The sequence below is a fragment of the Carassius carassius genome, chromosome 29, assembly GCF_963082965.1.
Source record: "Carassius carassius chromosome 29, fCarCar2.1, whole genome shotgun sequence".
Lineage (NCBI taxonomy): Eukaryota > Metazoa > Chordata > Actinopteri > Cypriniformes > Cyprinidae > Carassius > Carassius carassius.
The window spans coordinates 1,032,531-1,052,262 of NC_081783.1; the positions used below are offsets into that span (position 1 = coordinate 1,032,531).

The window sequence follows — 19,732 nt, forward strand, 5'->3', positions numbered from 1 at the left end:
CACACACACACACACACACTCTTGATCACACACACACACACACACACACACACACACACACACACACACACACACACACACACACACACACACTCACAAACACACACCCACACACACACACACACACACACATACACACACCCACACACACACACAAACACATATATATATATACATATATACAATGTATATATATATATATACATTGAATGAAATATTATCAGCCTACTTCGTATATTTCTCTTGACATTTTTATTGAGCTCATTGGAGTTATTGGGCAAAAGAAAGTGTGTGTTTTTTTTTCTTTTTTGTAATTAGATAATGTGAATAATCCGATCATAACACACTTGTCTGTCTGTGTGTGTGTGTGTGTGTGTGTGTGTGTGCGTGTCGTGTTGCCGTCTGTCAGCTCTGAGCACACAGAAGTGGTTTGATGGCAAAACGCCTGACCACAAATTAGCACAGCGTTCAGGAGAGACATGCAGCAAAAATCTTTTTCTATAATTACAAAACTATTTTTAACCAACAAAACCGCTGCTTACAGCAGCAGCAGTGCAGTGTGGATCTGTCCAGAGCCAGAGCTGCATTTAGAGAAGAGGTCTCACCCCACAGCAGGAAGTGAGTGTGTAGACACTTCCTGTGTGCTGAGAGAACGATTGGGAACACAGTTCAGATAGTAGAGCTGATGCTCCACAACACACTCAGCAGAGATGAAGCGCTTCCTTCATCACAGACATGCATATAAAATTATACATACACATACTTAAAATTCTATATAAATTATATTGTACACTATATTGTCAAAAGTATTGGGACAACACTTTCTAATGAACAGGTTTGACTACTTTAGTCATTTTTCCATGAGAACAAATCTCAATGTTTGAGCATATAATGATATTCCAGGGATTTATGTGCTTCTGATTTTATAGCAACAGTTTGGCAGAAGCTTAAAACAGGCCTGAAGCCCTGACCAAAGGGTGTAAATAAGCCGGGCCTGGGCTGAAATTCAGGGCTCAACAATTTTTCTGTCTTACAGTCATTCACATTATTACAGAAATACTGGGATGATGTCTATAATAGTGATCAAAACAGAGCAAATCCCCTTTTGAAAGTAACTGCCACTTCAAATAATGTTTGTGTTGATGGCAGTGTTTCTAAACTAGGTGTCAACAAGCGCTGTTAAAAACTGTATTTGTCACTGAATCATTCATTCAAGAGATCTGTTCAAAAATGCTGATTCATCCAGTTCATGAGTGAGTCATTGAATCATTCATTCAAACCATTTATTTGGTGTATTAAATAAACACACACACAAACACAAACAAACATACACACACTCCCTCTTTCTCGCTCTCTCTCAAACACACACACACACACACACACACACACACACACACACAGGAGCGACTGCTGAGTCACGGTGAGCACAGACACAAACACACAATGGACGGTCTGTACAGCAGCTCAGAGTCACACGGGCTTCAGAGGAACAGCGTCTCTGTCACGAAAACAGTGTGAAAACACTTCAGCAAATGATGGCGTGACCTCTGACCCCTGCAGCTGCAGTGACCTCTCACCTCTCCCCCAGAGCAGCGCTCCGTGTGGGTCACCAGGTCCTCCAGGTGCACGCTGGGATGGATGGGCATGCTCCTGAACTGCAGCGTGAAGATTTCCAGCAGATGTGAGTGTCCAGCAGCGGGACACACACACACACACACACTCACACACACACACACACACACACACACACACACACACACACACACACACACACACACACACACACACACACACACACACACACACACACACACACACACTCACGAGCAATATAAGAAAGACGTCCCTTTTGCTTACCAGGGGTGCATTTATTTGATAAAAAATACAGTAAAACTGTGAAATATTATTGCATTTTAAAATGAGCTGTATTTTCAGCATCATTCCTCCAGTCTTCAGTGTCACATGATCTTCAGAAATCTTGAAAATATGATGATTTACTGCTCAAGAATAATTTCTGATTATTATCAGTGTTGAACACAGTTGAGCTGCACAATATTTTTGTGGAAACTGTCAAACATTAAATTTTTCAGGATTCACAGATGAATAGAAAGTTCAAAAGAACAGCATTTATTCGAAATATAAATCTTTTGTAACTTTATGAATGTCTTTACTGACTTTTATTTCTTTTAAATAATAACATTGTCTTCCCAAATTTTTTGAATGGTAGTGTTTTAGCCGATATTAAACATTTATCATTTATAAATACATATAGCTACATTATTCAGTGAAAAACACTTTTCATGTCAATAAAGTAAAAAAAAACACACACATATATATATATAAATGTGTGTGTGTGTTTAATATAAATAAATCTGACAGATATAAATATGAAAAACTACCAGTAAAATCCCACTGGAAATGAGGCATCAAAACATTAAACTATACAGCAGAAGAACTATTTAATAGTAAACCATTTAAAATAATATACATGTTTGAACTGTAGACCAAAAACTGAACTGATATTATCAGCCAGACTGATATGATGAATTAAAATAAAAAAAAACTCATTATGACCAATACTGATATGGTCTGGATATATTGTGCAGCTTGATTTGTTTGTGCAGTTAAGAGAGGAGTTACACACACAACAGATGATGAGAAACAGACGATTACAGCAGCTGAACCATCATCTGTCTGTCTGTCTATCAGGAAAACAACAGACTGAATCAACAGAGAGCAGACAGACACAGAAAACAACTCCAGGAAGTCATCGCTCTGACCCTACAGTGCAATTGGTTCGATCTGTGGCACATTGCTTCCTTATGTCCTCAGGAAGAGACCAAACACAGCACAGGGAGACGACTGAACATGTGTGTGTGTGTGTGTGTGTGTGTGTGTGTGCTGTAACCATAACAGCTCCTCATAACAGTTTGTGCATCACGACTGGAGACAAACAGAAGGACGTGATGAAAAACACTACAAACCACCAGATTAACAATAGACTAACACTGAAAAACAAGTCTTAATTGTTTTTACATTCGATTTTTTTTTTCCAATTGAAGATGACCCCGAATATGCCCTAAAAAGATTCTGTTGTGCCCTTAATTAATTCCAAGACCTCTCTGACCCTCCATAGACAGCAAGGATCCTAAGGTAAAGAAACATAGCAAGGACATCAGTAAAACAGTCCATGTGACATCAGGGGTTCAACTGTATTTTTACGAGGCTATGAAAACACTTTTTGTGCTCTGAGAAAACAATAATAACATCATTTATTAAACAGTTATTCTCCTTGAGTTACCACTGTGAACAGTAACCCAGAACACGATAAACATAACCAGTGTTGTTTACGTTCAGCTTGTGAGAATTACAGTTGTGCTGCTGTCTATGGAGGGTCACAGAGCTCTCGGATTTCATCAAAAATACCTTCATTTGTGTGCAGAAGATGAGCAGAAGTCTTATGGGTTCGGAAAGACATGAGGGTGAGTGATTAATGACAGAATTTTCATTCTTGGGTGAATTAACCCTTTAAAACATTTACATGCACATTAAGTCATTTAGCAGATGCTTTCATCCAAAGTGACTTCCATATGAGGACAATAGAATCATCAAATCCAACAAAAGATATAACAAGTCTCAGTTAGCATTATGCAAAAAACAGGACATTAAACACAATAATACTGGAAACAGTGTTATTTTAGTACTACAGTACTTACGCGCTATACACTACTAAAGCATTTCCTATAGTTAACTGAAACTAAAACCAAAAAACATTTACATTACTTGAAAGAAAATAAACATTAAATGAAATAAAGCTTTTTGTTTTTTATTTTACTTTAACTGTATTTCGATTTTAGGTAACAATATCAAACGATGGGTTTAGCAGCTTTGGTATTAGTTCCATTCAGATGTTCAGCGCAGGACTGCAGGAGTCAACATGTTTTATTTCTCTTTCTCTCTCATTCATCACTCAGCCGCACACACACACTTCCTGTCCTCAAGGATCCGCCGGGTGTGTGTGCGTGTGTGTGTGTTGAAGGAGCTTTTAAACCTTCTGAATAAAGAAACTTAAGTAGAATTACAGGACAGAAGCTCGTCTGAGAGCAAAAGAGCTTCTATTCAACAGGTTTGTTTAGAAGAATCAAACACAAACACTTCACAGATCAAGACGGGCGGATCTGCAGTAACAAAACCCGTCTGGCTCAGATTTCACCACAAAAAGAAATAACAAGAAATTCTATTTTGCATAAAGAAAGTGAAGCATGTGTTTACTTATTAAAAAAGTGCACATTTCCATAACAATTATGTTTCATTTCTAGCCGTATAAACAATCAGCAATGCAATGCATTCATGATATATATAAATGCTTCAATGCATCATAATGGTGTTAAAATAGGCTTTCATTTTCTTTATGCAAAATATAACTTCTTATAAGTTGGACAGGTACGGGTTTCTTGAGATTTATTGAGATCAGTGTAATGCAGAAACACTGAAGAAATGCTGGATGCACACACACACACACACACACACACACACACACACACACACACACACACACACACACACACGCACACACACACACACCTCAAAGGTTTTCTGCAGCAGGGGAAAGATGCAAATCACAGTGAATGACAGGGTTACAATTACACAACAGCTGCTTTAGTATGACCAGAGCACTTCCTGTGAGAGACCGTAAATCTCTCTCTCTCTCTCACACACACACACACACACACACACACACACAAGCAGACACTCAATCAGGTGTTTTATGAAGCGAATATGATGTTGTCTGAATGCATCCATCAGTAAACTATTCTTTTATAAATATAAATATTAAGACCTAAATTTACTTCTGCATTATGTTTTAACATAAAAAAGCAATAAACGTAATGTGATGCATGTTTGTCAGTCATCAATCAAACAGGTCAGATTTCTGCACTTAAAAATCATGTTATTTTTAACTAGTTGATTTTAATTAAAAATCATTTCGTGGTGGGAAGATCATTCCACCAGCCAGGAATGGTGAAGGAGAATGTTCTGGAAAGTGATTTTGAGCCTCTCTGTGATTTGGAATCAATATTTGTATTTTTTGTTCGTGATTGTGTTAAACTCATAAAAGCAGGTAAACATTTAGGATTGTGAATGATCTGTATGTTCCAGATGAGCGTGTGGTTGTGATGGGTTTCTGCTATCAGTGCAGTCACAGATACTTGTATAATGCCGGAAACAGATCTGCTTACATCTGCGTGACCTTCAGCTGAAAGACAAAACCAGAGCGCTCAGATGTTCCTCTTACTGTAAGCAAAGACCAAACCCACAGAGACACAATGAAGCCGCCAGAGCTTTTGTGTGTCAGGAGAAACGGTTCTCCACAAACACACTGGAAGAACAGGAACGCTGCGAGTTGACAACAACATTTACACGCTTCACTTGTGTGTATAGTGTTCCTGTGGCTCAGTGTAGAGCATTGTGTCCTGGGTTCAATTCCCAGGGAACGCACAAATACTGTTTAAAAAAAAAAAAAATTAATAGCTTGAATGCACTGTAAGTCGCTTTACGCATCTGCTAATGTAGTGCAGGCAAATCAAATAAAAATGTGGAATTATATTAACATAGAATTATAAGTAGCTAGAAATTACAAAGTCATGGGTTCGATTCCCAGAGAATGCATACAAAAATGAAAACTGAAAACATACAGCCTGAATGCAACGTAGGTCACTTTAGATTAAAGCATTTGCCAAATGTGTGACTGTAAATGATTCTCTCACAATCCACTTCATGCCTTTTATATTATCCACTCCAGCTCTTTTAGTGTAATTGTACAAGCTGGAGCTTCTGGTGTCAGATTTTTACTGATTTTGATCAAGTAAAGGTCAGTAATATCTCCAGATGAACAGCTCAGCTTTACTTGATTCTCCATCAATCATGTTTTAGAGTCTCAAATCTGATCCTCAGGATCTTTTGAGGAGCGTTTGTTTCCAGAAGCTTTACTTTCTCTGTTCCTCAGCGGAGGAATGATCTTCACAAGCCTCCAGAACATCTCAAATCTTCTGAGGAGCCTTGATTTCTTCAGCTCTCCATCACTGTGTTATATGTGCGGATCATTTACATCTCATCTCATCACTGGAGATACAGAGCACAGACTCATATCTACATCAGTTTATATCAGTATCTGCTCTACTGTTAGAAAGATCTCAGTGATTTAGATCACAAGCAGCAGAATTTTTTTCCTATAAATATCAACATCAGAAGCAAACTGAATATTTCTGCTCAGCTTGTGTGTGGTAATCCCTCTCTCTCGCTCAGTAACACACCTCATGCTGTTACTCAGGTTATAATCACAACGTTGATCAGACCTACAGCAGCTCAAAACACTTTATCAGCATCAGACCTGTCTCTCTCTCTTTTTGTTCTTCAAGTATTTCTACACAATGAGTGCAGACAGACACACAGCAGCTCATAAACAGCTCGTCATCAATTAAACATGCTGACAGGCACGCACACACACACACACACACACACGCACGCACGCACGCACGCACACACACACACACTCGCACGCACGCACGCACACACACACACACACACACACGCACGCACGCACGCACGCACGCACACACACACATACACACACACACACACACACGCACGCACACACACACACACACACACACACACACACTCACTCTTTCTCAGCTATTTAGTGCAGGTATATCAAACATTCTTTCAGGCACAGATCAGTTTACACAGAGCAGGAAGCTCCATTCAGCCCAAAACTGCAGCTACACGTCCAGTGTGTGTGTGTGTGTGTGTGTGTGTGTGTGTGAGAGAGTAAATAGAGACAGAAGTACTTCAGGAAGTCTGAGAATTGCTGCTGGCTATACAGAAACCCCCGACACACACACACACACACACACGCACACACACACACACAAACACACAGGGTGTTGAGTGGCAGCTGTCATCTGTGTGCCCTTAGGGTTTTACATAACAATTAAACTTCCTGTTTACCAAACGGCCAAGTGTGTGTGTGTGTGTGTGTGTGTGTGTGTGTGTGTGTGTGTGTGTGTGTGTGTGTGTGTGTGTGTGCGTGCGTGTGTGTGTGCGTGTGTGTGGTTGTGTGTGTGTGTGTCTGTCCTCATCTATCAATCTATCTATCTGAATATCTATCGATCTATCTATCTATCGTCTGAACGCACGCAGACACAGACACACATTTCCTGTCAGACAGATGGAGTCTGATTGTCTGCAGGTGTGAAGGGCTTCTGTCTGTTCACCAAAACAGGAAGTCAGGGATTCCCAGCGCTGAGGACTTCCTCTCAAAGAGAGACAGCAAGACGCACCGACCGCAGTGCACACACAGGAAAGAGAGACATCGTGACCTTCTCACACAGGTGCCATTTTAACCCAGAGCTGTAAACACAGGAAATGACCTCACTGCCCACCGTTACCATCAACATTGCAATGAAAGTGTCTCAATGATCTTCTAGCATCTATGACAGAGGCTTCCTCAGGATGAGCTCTAGTCTAGTGAGGATTGACGTTATACTCACTTCAGCTTCCATTCGATCTAATTTTTCTAATCTACCTAGCAACATGCTAAAACAATTTTAGCCATGGGCTAACTATTATTTATGATAGCAATGTTCAAAACATATTAGAAACAAGTTAACATTCATGCAAGCTATTTGATAAACATACTAGAAACATCAGAAACTAGTAAATACATGGTGAAACCTGTTAAAAATGTGCTAAAACATGCTAACAACAAGCTAATGTAGGCTAGCATAGTAATAGAGCAGCGTATATCTGAGCGCACAACCCCAGTTTTGTGTGAGAGCAAGGAAATCTGCACATAAGTGGAGAGATTCGCGCTCACGCATTATATTTATGTGCTTTCGCGCTACAATAATGCACTCTTGACATTTGTCAGTAAAATAATGCCATATAATTCAAGTTAACAACATGCTAGCCATATGGTAACAACATGATTATTCAAGCTATCAATGCTTTAAACATGTTAATTCATGCTAGTCATGTGATAAAATACAGGAAACATTCTAGAGACATGTAACTTCATGCTAAACATGCTAGCATTATGTTAAATCATAGTAACACATGCTAAGCCAAGCCAGAAACATGCTTAATAATAATAACAATGTGCTAAAACATACAAATTTAGGCTAGTATATTGTTAAAACATGTGAATAAACATGCTATAAACATGCTAATTAACCCTGTTAAAAAAATCAGCATATATGCTGATTACGGATGTTTTGAAGCATGGCTGCTGGTTTTAGCTGCTCCCAAGCAACTAGCTCCTGCTAAGAACCAGCTCATGACCAGTTTTTCAACGGCAAAAACATGGCAGCCTTGTTCTAACAACATGATTGTTCAAGCTATCCATGTGCTAAACATGTTAGAAATGTCAACAATATGTTAATTCATTTCATGCGATTAACATACTACTGTAGAAACATACTAGAAACATGTTAATTCATGCAAGCAACATGCTAAAACCTTTAACCCTGTGCTAAAACATGCTAGAGCCATGCTAATGTAGGCTACCAGTTCAAACTGTTTTAAAGTTTTACAAACTTCAAACTTGATAAGGCTATGCTTTCTCAATCTAACGTTTGTTGTGATGTGTATTTTGGTTGTTGTTGTGTTTGTTTTTTAATCAGAATCAGAATGAGCTTTATTGCCAGGTATGTTCACACATACAAGGAATTTGTTTTCGTGACAGAAGCTCCGCAGTGCAACATAATGACAGCAACAGAACAAAAAACACAATAAGGAATAAAAAAATACAAAAAATACAAATAAATACAAATACAAATAGGTAGGTAAGGATCTATGCTTTTATAAAAGTTGTAAAGTTGAAGGCAGGTTTTCATCTGAAGGGAACAGAAAGAATGAGCGCGTGTGTTTATTAGCACAGTCTCGCAGTGATCTCATCTCATCACAACACACACACCTGCACGCTAACCTCACACACACACAGATGTGCGACAGCTTTAGCGTCAGAGACAGACAGATGTGTTTAAAGTGTCAGACACACCATCTCAGAGGAATACTGTGTGGAACTGTGGCAGAGATACAGAAACAAACGGATGAAATAAACCAGACGAGGATCAGAGACAGCTTCAGAGCTACTGCTTCAGCTCAGGAGCTCAATCTCTGAACAAACACAACCAACCAGACACTGCAAAACCACTTCAAAGCGGAAACCAAACATGCACAAAATCATGAGAAATCAAAAGAATTTAAGTATAAAGTCTGTGTCTTTCTTTTCATATTCTTTGCTTTAAATGTAAATTTGTAATGATAGTCCGGCGCTGCTTGGTTTGGTAACACTTTGCAATAAGGTTATTTGCTTAACATTATTTGCACGCATTAGGTTTCATAAAAAAACAAACAATGAAGAAGCATTTATTAATCTAAGATTATGTACAGTAATGCATTTTGTGAATTAAAAATATAAAAAAATGGTATATGCATAATAAACGTAATTGACGCCTGTGTGTAATAGTATATAATAAAGTTATGAATTAATTATTTAAGTGACATCAAACTTGATTTATATATGTATATACACCTAATAAATATGATAATTTTATTGTTTTAATTGTATATATACAGTTAGGTCCATATATATTTGGGCAAACGCACAATTTTTATTATTTTAGCTATGTGTAAAAACATATTCAAGTTACAGTTATACGTATAATGACATTGCCTGCAAAGGATTCTCAACAAAATATTAAAAATGCACATTTTATCTATGATTATATTTATTTGTCTGACTGCATGAAAAGTGGAGACTGTGTATAAAAATAGTTGTATTCCTGAGCATTTTGTGTTAGATTTTTGTTCAACCCCTTGAATTAAAGCACTTCAATTTCATCTTCATAGTTTCATTTTAATTCTATTCCGCTGACTACAGAGACAGAATTATTGTGTCAGTGTCCAAATATACACGGACCTAACTGTACTGTATATACATTGTTGTTTTTCAAAGCAGTAAGAAGTTTTAAAATCCTTGCAATAAATTAATAAACTGAACCTTACTGTGAAGTGTAACTCTTTGAAATTCAAATAAATAAATCAAATGAAATGGAAAAATACTTCTAGAAACCACATACTATGAAAAAAGGCCTATACAGCTGAACACACACACACACTGCGGCTCTGTGTGTGTGTGTGTGTGTGTGTTGGAGAACTAAACACATGTTGTGTGTTCTGGTAGGAATGAACTTCTCTGGGTCAGCGGATGTGGTCTCAGCCTGAGCCTCAATCAAGAGCGGCTAAAATTAGTGGCCAACTCGCTTTCCGGTAAGAAGATAATTCCTCCTTGATTGGAAAAAAAAAAGAACGAAAGAGGCAGAAGAAAGACACACATATACACACACACACACACACACACACACACACACACACAGACACACACACACACACACACACACACACACACACACTCACACACACACAGACACACACACACAGACACACACACACACACACACACACACACACACACACACACACACACACACACACACACACACACACAGACACAGACACACACACACACACACACTTGCTTAGCACATAGTATTCAGTCATATTAGATGTAAAGAGCATGACTTACTTAAAATGGACAATTTATAAAATAATATTCTTATGTTTTAAGAGAATTCATTTATACTACACTTCTGGTCTAAATTTTAAACAAAAATACAGTAAAAATAGTGAAATATTATTCTAATGTAAAACAGCAGTTTTCTGTGTGAATCTGTGTTAAAGTGTAATGTATTCCTGTGATGCTCCGCTGTATTTTCAGCATCATTCCTCCAGTCTTCAGTGTCACATGATCTTCAGAAATCATGATAATATGATGATTTACTGCTCAAGAATCATTTCTGATTATTATCAGTGTTGAACACAGTTGTGCTGCTCAATATTTGTGTGGAAACTGTGATACATTTTATTTTTTCAGGATTCACAGATGAATAGAAAGTTCAAAGAACAGCTTTTATTTGAAACAGAATTTTTTTTTATCTCTAATGTCACTTTTGAACAATTGAATGCTTGCTTGAAGATGAAAAGTATACAGAAATCTTGCTTTGACGTTTTGAGTGTTAGTGTATCACAGTTTTCTGAACTGTGCTCATCATCAGGCAGCTTCTTCAATGCTCTTTGTGTTTTTGTGCAGAAGCTGAAGCACGGAGGAAATGATCCCGTCTGGACCCTCTCTTCATTAGCATCCTCCAGTTGTGTGGTTTTCCCGTCGTTGGCTGTGCGTCGCTGGAAGGCCGGTTTTTCCAGGCCTGTGTTTGTGTTTGAGGGAAGGGAAGGCTGTAATCAGAGTTTCAAATGAATGCCACGAGGGGAAGCGCCGTGTCTTTTCTTAGCTCCAGACTTTACCACGCTGCAAAAGAGACAAATTTTGTGGCTCCCCGCGCGGAAGAGACAAGCTCTGGTGTCCCGGCCTGCTGTGTTTGACATCTGTTACGGGTTTGGATGGACTAGTGCTCTCGTCTCGAGACCTGAGAGCTGAACACATCTGAGGAACTCAAACTGTTGGAAAGGACAGAAACAAACTCTGAGCTGCTGTAAGTGTTTGAATCAGACGTGTTTGACGGATTAAAGCTCCTCTGATCCACCTGTAAGAGGCTTTAATGTGCTGCTCGGAGGATCCCGGCGCTCCGGGACAGACAATGGGGTATTATTAAAGAGATCTGCCCCCGGTGGGGCTCTCCATCTGTTACTGCATGTGTGTGTGGAGCAGTGTGAGGTTTCACAGACACTCATTCACTGCTACGATCTGTAGCTTTTACTATCAATTAGCATGAGAACAGCATCATGTGCTTTAAAAAGCCAAGTCACATTTATTTCTATAGCACTTCATACAATACTAAACTAGACGATTTAAACAATGCAATTTATTTGATCGATAAAAGTATTAGAGTTCACTAAATATAAAACCATAGAAATAAAAAAAAATGTTAATTGAAATAATATATAAAAATCCATTCAACTTGTTGCCAAAGAAGCATTTCTTGAAGTACTAAAATAACTAAAAGTAAATCAATAAAAAATGCATAGAAATTTTATTAAAAAACGAACACAAATACAGTAAAAATTACAAAAACTTTCATTTGAAATTAAAGTGAAAAAAAAATGAAAATATGAAAATAAAGTACAATTAAAAACTTGAACAAAAACTGTGAATAAAAATAAAAACGAATAAATTAAATGAGTAAAAATGACACATACATATATTAAAAAAACGAATAAGAAATATAGTAAAATGACCAAAACGTCAACTGAAAATAGTAAAAAATCAAATTCAAAACATGAGAAACTATACAAAAAAATTCAAATAACTAAAAAATATTACAAACTATAAAGACAAAAATCTTACAAGGTTTTAGATTAAAGGGAAAACAGAAAATACACAACTAAAATTCAACGAATTAATAAAACTGAATAAAAACAATACGGACACTTGAAAACAGCAATAAATACTAAAACTAACTAAAATTTAAGGGACAACAGAAAATTGATTTCAAAACATGAATAAAACTATATTTAAAAATTACCAAAAAAAATATATAAACATCAAAAAGTAATAAATATGCAACAAAATTAGTATACTAAAATGAATTAAAAATATGCGACTATAAATAAGAAATTATACTAATAAATAAAAATTAATAAAAACAATATAGACATAAAAATACAGCAGAATTACTAAAACATAAACTAAACTTTAAGTGAATTTTTTTTTAATAATTAAAACTATACAGACATTTCAATACAGCACTAAAACTTTAACTAAAGTTTAAGGGACAACAGCAAATATCAATTAAACTCTATTTCAATGCTTTAAATGTGATCTTGCACAAGTCTTAACATTTCCACTGGAGCAGTTTTTAAGGTTTAGTGTTTGTGTAGTCGGAGCGCAGGCCTGTGGAGGAGGGAGATTTCCTGCAGCTGTGGTGGTCTGATCAGCCCAAAGACAAGACTGCACATGCTGGAAATCCTGGCAGATCTGCCTCACAAAGAGCCTTCAGTTCCTGCCTCGCTCGATCTGTCGTCTCTGTAAAGAGCTAAGCCGAGCATCGGAAGCGCTGTGTTTGTGCGCCGCCTGATCCTTTGTGTCATTTAAACCCAGTTCCGTTGAGCTGAGCCCAAACACAATGTTTTTAACCGTCGCCCCAGTGCAAACTTACAGCGACACCGTGAAGACTCAGAAAAACAGATCTTGATTTTTCTCTTCTTGACAGATATTTGATCTCATGCACTCACTTCATTCTGATTAATTTCTTAGACAAAGTAAATGTGTCTGGATTTAACAATTACTAACAAAGACACAAATATAGAGGAAGAAATGCTAACTGGAAATTGACAGTCAAAGAACAAAGTATGCAAAAAATAAAAGTTGCTGAAATTAACTGGTTGTGTGAACTGAATAAAGAAATCATCGAGTCATGTCTCACCCTCAAATTAAAAAGTATGATATAAAATGTATTCTGCATTAAGAAAATTAAGTCTGCTTTAAGATCAGGAACATTGTTCTCACATTTACTTGCAAATTATCATTATTCATTCTCATCACAGTCCTGAAAATCATCCTGCACAAGAGAGGTCTTTTTTATGTTTTTTATTTTTTTTATAATTTTATTTAATTTTGGAGTTATATCTTTTATTAATTTGTATTATTTTTAATTAAAAAAATATTTGTAATATTTTCATTTTATTGTATGAAGGACAAATTGTTTTTATTAAATTATTTTTTTTTATTATAATTTTACTGTAATTATTATTAAATTTTACAATACTCATTTGTATTGTATTGTTTTTTAAATGTTTTTATTTTATTGCACAAGGGACTTTATTATTTATTATTATTTTATTATAAAGAAATAGTTTAATTTATTTTATTTTATTTTAAAAGTTTTTTTATTCATTTGTATAAATTTATTATTAATTTAATTTTTTAATTTATTTTATTTTTTGTTTGTTTTTATTTTACTTTGTTATTATTAGTTATTGATATTTAAACTTGATCATTACCCTTATGATAATGACAATTTTCACATAATAATAATGAAAAGGTGAATGAAAAAACATATTTTTCTCTCAAAATAGCCTTGATTTCATTACACAAAATATAATTTCTTGATTAATTCCAGTGAAATGTGACCTACACGTGTCATTGAAGATGATTTATTCAATACAATCCTCCAGTCATGTTTCAGACACACACACACTCACACACACACACACACACACACACTTACCAACACACACACACACACACACACACACACACACACTACATTTAAAATTAAAACATGTATTTTAATCTATAAGTTCAAATGTATCATAAAATAAAATGTCATTAAAAAATTTTATATTTAAAATATATTTACAGAGCAAAAATAATGCAAAGTTATATATAAAAACAATCATTACAATTCTGTTGAACATCCAGCTGTATTATTAATACAGTGTGTGATAGATGCACTCAAAATGTTTTGCTAGCATAATAAAGTCAAGAATAAACTTAATTCAAGGGGTAAACAAGATAATTTTTGTGACTCCATTGACAGACATTTGTTCTTGTTTTAACCAAAAACTCACTTCATTTTAATCAATTTTTCAGAAATGTTTAATTGTGCCAAACCCCTCATTCTCTGACAGTAAAATACTGTAGATGTTGCTCTGAGCTGTGATCGTCGTCTGTCCGCTGGCTGATCTGATGATCCACTCGTAGCGGTTTGAGGAAAGTGCTCAGAAAAACAAGCAGCACAGTACGTGAGATCTACAGCGCTTCGGCTCAGATCGGTCCCGAATCCTCCCGACGGGATCCAGAACCTCGGAAGAGCTGCCAGAACGGGAAGCACTTAAAGCTCACAACAGGAATGTGAACGTTTGAGTGTTTGTTCTGGACAGAGCCGCATGTTTGAGATGTTTCACAGGGTTTTTCTTTGAAGAAAGAGGAAAAACACAGCAGGAAGGAAGTGTTTGAGTTATTGGAAGACTTATCAAGCTGTGTGTGTGTGTGTGTGTGTGTGTGTGTAAGAGAGAGAGAGAGAGAGAGAGGCTCTCACTGCAGACACATCACACTCAAGCGCTGACAGACATTCATTGCAGGAGAAAAACCAGAACACTTTTCCATCTCTCTCTCTCTCTCTCTCTCTCAGTCTCTCTCAGTCTCAACACCACAGTCATTCAAAACACTCACAAACACTCATTTCTCATTACATACAGATGTATGTGTCCCTGCAGCACAGAAGCAATAATAAAAGCAATAGATAAAAATACATTGTATGGGTCACAATTATTGATTATTCTTTTATGCCAAAAATCATTAGGATATTAAGTAAAGATCATGTTCCATGAAGATATTTAGTAAATTTCTTACTGTAAATATATAAAAAAACTTGATGTTTGATTAGTAATATGCATTGCTAAGAACTTAATTTGAACAACTTTAAAGATGATTTTCTCAATATTTAGATGTTTTTGCTCCGTCAGATTCCAGATTTTCAAATAGTTGTATCTCAGACAGATATTGTCCTCCGAACAAACCACACATCACTGGAGAGATCATTTATTCAGCTTTTCAATGTCAAAAAATTGACTCTTACGTTTGACGCAAAAATACGTTTTGTGCTCCAGCGTCACATATAAGACACCTTCACAAAAAAAATATTAAAAACACACTTAGTTCAGTACATAAATGAGCACAATTTTCCATCATTTCATTTATGTGAAGTTAATTATAAAGACTACACACTGACACAAACTCTAAAAGAAAATAAAAAATATATATATTTTTACTTTATTTATGAATCAATTATTTTATCAACCGAGGCTCCTCAAATGTCCCCAAAAAGAGTTTTTATTCTTAATTATTATGAACTATCTAATCATTAGGGCTGCCCTCAACTAAATGTTTTTTTCTGGTCAACAAGTCGTCATTCATTTTTAGCATTAGCCGACTAATTGCACATTTATTAATAAACTATTTAAATCATTATAATGAGACTTTAAATGCCTACGTAGTGCACACATTAAGCTTACCACAGCGCACCGGCAGAAGTAATGATTATGAATTAGTCAGGAAAAACAGTAAGGAGGTTGCATTAACATTTTCTAACATTTTATTCTCGTCGACTAACGGTTAGTCTATTAGGTGGCAGCCCTACTAATCGTTTAATAATATTATTCATTTAATAATAATAAAAATAAAAATATATAATAATAAAATAATAAATAAAATAAAAGTTAATTATGGCTATAAACCCCAAAAGAAAATACTTTTAGGATATTTTTTATCTCTCCAGCTGTGGTTCCTTAAATGTCCCCAGAAGGAGGTTTATCCAAACTTAAGGGACACTTTTGACACCAGACTATAAACTGCAGCAAAATAAACACACACACACACACACACACACAAACACACTCACACACACAAACACACACACACACACACAAACACACACACACACACACACACACACAAACACACACAAACACACACACACACACACAAACACACACACACACACACACACACACAAACACACACACACACACACACTCACACACAAACACACACAAACACACACACACAAACACACACACACACACACACACACACACACAAACACACACACACACACACACACACAAACACACACACACACACACACACACAAACACACACACACACACACACACACACACAAACACACACACACACACACACAAACACACACACACACACACACACACACACACAAACACACACACACACACACACACACACAAACACACACACACACACACACACACACACACACACAAACACACACACACACACAAACACACACACACACACAAACACACACACACACACACAAACAAACACACAAACACACACACACACACAAACACACACACACACACACACACACAGACTCACTCATGGCAGCTGAGGAGAGTCTAGGTGTGTGTTTAACACTCACTGTGTTTCTCCATTTGCTTGTGTGAGATTCAAATGAGGGTGTGTGGGTTTTTTGGGGGGGAGGGGGGGTCCTGCAGGGGGTCTGAGACTGACAAATGAGCTGTCAATCAGGATGAGTGACAGCTGTTGTGAGCCTCTAGCTGCAGGAAGTGGAAGCACTCAAACACAGCAGGAGGAAATGTGTGTGTGTGTGTGTGTGTGTGTGTGTATGAGAGAGAGATTCGGCTAAAAACACATCTCTTCCATCTTTAATTGACCCTCTAACTCTAGCACTCTCTATTCTAATTCTATCATTTATTTATTTTAAAGTGCCCCTTTTAGGCATGCACTCTATTCATTTACTAACTGTAAAAAAACAACAACACTAGCTTATCTGTTCATTTTGTATTCTATCTATTTGTTTTCTTTTTATTCATTATACAATTAACATGAGCAAAAAAAGCCTCTAACATGAGCTTGCTCTAATCTTTTTCTATTCAATCTGTTTTCTGTTTATTCATTATATAATAATAATAAAAGAGACTTGTTTTAGCACTTATATATCATTAATCTTTTTTTTTCTTTTTGTTGGATTCCATTGTCAAGTCAAAGTCACCTTTATTTATATAGAGCTTTAAACAAAATACATTGCGTCAAAGCAACTGAACAACATTCATTAGGAAAACAGTGTCAATAATGCAAAAATGATAGTTAAAGGCAGTTCATCATTGAATTCAGTGATGTCATCTCTGTTCAGTTAAATAGTGCCTGTGCATTTATTTGCAATCAAGTCAACGATATCGCTGTAGATGAAGTGTCCCCAACTAAGCAAGCCAGAGGCGACAGCGGCAAGGAACCGAAACTCCATCGGTGACAGAATGGAGAAAAAAACCTTGGGAGAAACCAGGCTCAGTTGGGGGGCCAGTTCTCCTCTGACCAGACGAAACCAGTAGTTCAATTCCAGGCTGCAGCAAAGTCAGATTGTGCAGAAGAATCATCTGTTTCCTGTGGTCTTGTCCTGGTGCTCCTCTGAGACAAGGTCTTTACAGGGGATCTGTATCTGGGGCTCTAGTTGTCCTGGTCTCCGCTGTCTTTCAGGGATGTAGAGGTCCTTTCTAGGTGCTGATCCAGCATCTGGTCTGGATACGTACTGGATCCGGGTGACTGCAGTGACCCTCTGATCTGGACACAGACTGGATCTGGTGGCCACGGTGACCTCGGAACAAGAGAGAAACAGACAAATATTAGCGTAGATGCCATTCTTCTAATGATGTAGCAAGTACATCGGGTGTTATGGGAAGTGTTCCCGGTTCCGGTTTACCTAATTAATGCAGCCTAAAAATCCTTTAACGGATTTGGATAATAAAAGCATATTAGTATGTTATGTGAAGCCAGGTTAAAGAGATGGGTCTTTAATCTAGATTTAAACTGCAAGAGTGTGTCTGCCTCCCGAACAATGTTAGGTAGGTTATTCCAGAGTTTGGGCGCCAAATAGGAAAAGGATCTGCCGCCCGCAGTTGATTTTGATATTCTAGGTATTATCAAATTGCCTGAGTTTTGAGAACACAGCGGACGTGGAGGATTATAATGTAAAAGGAGCTCATTCAAATACTGAGGTGCTAAACCATTCAGGGCTTTATAAGTAATAAGCAATATTTTAAAATCTATACGATGTTTGATAGGGAGCCAGTGCAGCCATTGTCCTCATTTGTAAGTCACTTTGGATACAATTATGTGGTTTGGTTTGGTAGAAATTATGATTTAAACAGCTTTACTGTTTTACTGTTACTGTTTTTCTGTGGTAAAAGACATGAGTTTAACTTGCATTGGAGCTGGAAAATGTCCACATTGCAAAGTAAAAAAGAGAAACAAGTATAATTCATAAAACCTTCTCCTAGAGCATTTCATGTAAGAAAGAAAGTCATGCAGGTTTAATATAAGATGAGGATCAGTAATAGTGATTTTGAGGCTTTGTTCAGGTCTCTCGAAGCGCTCGCTCTGATTCAGTCATGTATTTACTCAGTAACTCTGAAACCTGTCGGGACACAGTCAGCATCAGCAATACTTTAATCAATCACCAATGCATTACAGAGCTGTAAAGATGAAACTGAGCGTCTAAAGTGCATCTTAAAGTACGGGACATGACGCATTCGTCTGTGTTTGCATACTTGAGTTGAGTATGTATGCTTCTGGCCTAAACAGCAGCAGATAAGAAGCGAGCGAGACTGATCTGAGCATGTGAGAATAAACGTCTCGTTAAAAACATCAGCAGCACTGAGAGATTAATGAGACGATAACCTGGACAGAAACCTGAGACAAATAACAAAGAATGCAGGGCAGAGCCGGATAAATACTCTCTCTGAAGTCAAGCTTACTTCCTCTCGTCCTACAATGCATTTCAACACCTCCTGACACACACACACACACACACACAGGCTCTGGGTTTTCTCTCGGAGTGTGTGTTTTCTGTAACTTGCTTTGAGAGATTGATATCGGCTCTGCTGCAGAAATGTGAGCGTCTCTCAGACAAAACATCCTCCTGTGAGGGGATTCACTCCCAAACAGGCCTGATCTGATCGAGATCACACACATTCACACATACAGAGATCTCCAGCTACAGCTGATGTGGAGATTAATGAGTAGACTTCTATCGTTTTCATATCAAGGTAATTCAAATGACTCCGAACGAACACAATCTCTACAGAAGCT

General features: G+C 37.1%; 1 protein-coding gene across 1 annotated transcript in view; it reads left to right on the forward strand.

The window, feature by feature from the left end:
* The window catches only part of LOC132109357 (ankyrin repeat domain-containing protein 50-like), a 164,480-nt gene that overhangs the window by 119,753 nt on the left and 24,995 nt on the right, over positions 1–19,732 (forward strand). The gene's annotated exons all lie outside the window — the stretch shown is intronic.